Source organism: Schistocerca americana, unplaced genomic scaffold (genome assembly GCF_021461395.2).
Source record: "Schistocerca americana isolate TAMUIC-IGC-003095 unplaced genomic scaffold, iqSchAmer2.1 HiC_scaffold_992, whole genome shotgun sequence".
NCBI classification, from domain to species: domain Eukaryota; kingdom Metazoa; phylum Arthropoda; class Insecta; order Orthoptera; family Acrididae; genus Schistocerca; species Schistocerca americana.
Window position 1 is genome coordinate 17501 of NW_025726777.1, and position 2500 is coordinate 20000.

Sequence of the window (2500 nt, forward strand, 5' to 3'; positions counted from 1 at the left end):
GCCCCGGACCCGCGCCGCTGTTGGCTCGGGATGCTCTCGGGCGGAATAATCGCTCCCGTCAGCGGCGCTTCAGCTTTGGACAATTTCACGACCCGTCTTGAAACACGGACCAAGGAGTCTAACATGTGCGCGAGTCATTGGGCTGTACGAAACCTAAAGGCGTAATGAAAGTGAAGGTCTCGCCTTGCGCGGGCCGAGGGAGGATGGGGCTTCCCCGCCCTTCACGGGGCGGCGGCCTCCGCACTCCCGGGGCGTCTCGTCCTCATTGCGAGGTGAGGCGCACCTAGAGCGTACACGTTGGGACCCGAAAGATGGTGAACTATGCCTGGCCAGGACGAAGTCAGGGGAAACCCTGATGGAGGTCCGTAGCGATTCTGACGTGCAAATCGATCGTCGGAGCTGGGTATAGGGGCGAAAGACTAATCGAACCATCTAGTAGCTGGTTCCCTCCGAAGTTTCCCTCAGGATAGCTGGTGCTCGTACGAGTCTCATCCGGTAAAGCGAATGATTAGAGGCCTTGGGGCCGAAACGACCTCAACCTATTCTCAAACTTTAAATGGGTGAGATCTCCGGCTTGCTTGATATGCTGAAGCCGCGAGCAAACGACTCGGATCGGAGTGCCAAGTGGGCCACTTTTGGTAAGCAGAACTGGCGCTGTGGGATGAACCAAACGCCGAGTTAAGGCGCCCGAATCGACGCTCATGGGAAACCATGAAAGGCGTTGGTTGCTTAAGACAGCAGGACGGTGGCCATGGAAGTCGGAATCCGCTAAGGAGTGTGTAACAACTCACCTGCCGAAGCAACTAGCCCTGAAAATGGATGGCGCTGAAGCGTCGTGCCTATACTCGGCCGTCAGTCTGGCAGTCATGGCCGGTCCTTGCGGCCGGCCGCGAAGCCCTGACGAGTAGGAGGGTCGCGGCGGTGGGCGCAGAAGGGTCTGGGCGTGAGCCTGCCTGGAGCCGCCGTCGGTGCAGATCTTGGTGGTAGTAGCAAATACTCCAGCGAGGCCCTGGAGGGCTGACGCGGAGAAGGGTTTCGTGTGAACAGCCGTTGCACACGAGTCAGTCGATCCTAAGCCCTAGGAGAAATCCGATGTTGATGGGGGCCGTCATAGCATGATGCACTTTGTGCTGGCCCCCGTTGGGCGAAAGGGAATCCGGTTCCTATTCCGGAACCCGGCAGCGGAACCGATACAAGTCGGGCCCCTCTTTTAGAGATGCTCGTCGGGGTAACCCAAAAGGACCCGGAGACGCCGTCGGGAGATCGGGGAAGAGTTTTCTTTTCTGCATGAGCGTTCGAGTTCCCTGGAATCCTCTAGCAGGGAGATAGGGTTTGGAACGCGAAGAGCACCGCAGTTGCGGCGGTGTCCCGATCTTCCCCTCGGACCTTGAAAATCCGGGAGAGGGCCACGTGGAGGTGTCGCGCCGGTTCGTACCCATATCCGCAGCAGGTCTCCAAGGTGAAGAGCCTCTAGTCGATAGAATAATGTAGGTAAGGGAAGTCGGCAAATTGGATCCGTAACTTCGGGATAAGGATTGGCTCTGAGGATCGGGGCGTGTCGGGCTTGGTCGGGAAGTGGGTCAGCGCTAACGTGCCGGGCCTGGGCGAGGTGAGTGCCGTAGGGGTGCCGGTAAGTGCGGGCGTTTAGCGCGGGCGTGGTCTGCTCTCGCCGTTGGTTGGCCTCGTGCTGGCCGGCGGTGCAGGATGCGCGCGCCTGCGCGGCGTTCGCGCCCCGGTGCTTCAACCTGCGTGCAGGATCCGAGCTCGGTCCCGTGCCTTGGCCTCCCACGGATCTTCCTTGCTGCGAGGCCGCGTCCGCCTTAGCGTGCTCCTCCGGGGGCGCGCGGGTGCGCGGATTCTCTTCGGCCGCCATTCAACGATCAACTCAGAACTGGCACGGACTGGGGGAATCCGACTGTCTAATTAAAACAAAGCATTGCGATGGCCCTAGCGGGTGTTGACGCAATGTGATTTCTGCCCAGTGCTCTGAATGTCAACGTGAAGAAATTCAAGCAAGCGCGGGTAAACGGCGGGAGTAACTATGACTCTCTTAAGGGCTCCTGTCGCTCTGTTTTTGTGGCATCGATCGACGTCTCTAAAGCGTTCGATTCGGTGGACCATGCCGCCCTCCGCCCCGTGCTGAGGGCTCATGGCCTGCCGGATTGCTTTATTGAGTACGTCGAGAGGTGTTACGAGGGTAGCACGACGGTGATAGCGGGCGGCGCCGACGTGGGCGTGCCCCTGCAGCCGGCTAGGGGTGTGCGTCAGGGTGACCCCCTCTCCCCCCTCCTTTTCAATTTTGCGGTGGACTATGTTTTGAGTCAACTTCCCTCCCACATCGGAGCTCGGATCCTTGGTCGCAGAGTTAACGCTGCGGCCTTCGCAGATGACGTCCTGCTTTTTGCATCGACCGCGAGGGGATTGCAGTCCCTCATCGACGCAGCCGTCGCAGCCCTCGCCCATCTGGGGCTGCAGATCAACGCCCGGAAGTGTTTCACCC

The 2500-nt window shown here is 59.8% G+C and overlaps 1 pseudogene; it reads left to right on the forward strand.

The window, feature by feature from the left end:
* Positions 1-2500, forward strand: part of LOC124593537 — a 6269-nt pseudogene that overhangs the window by 829 nt on the left and 2940 nt on the right.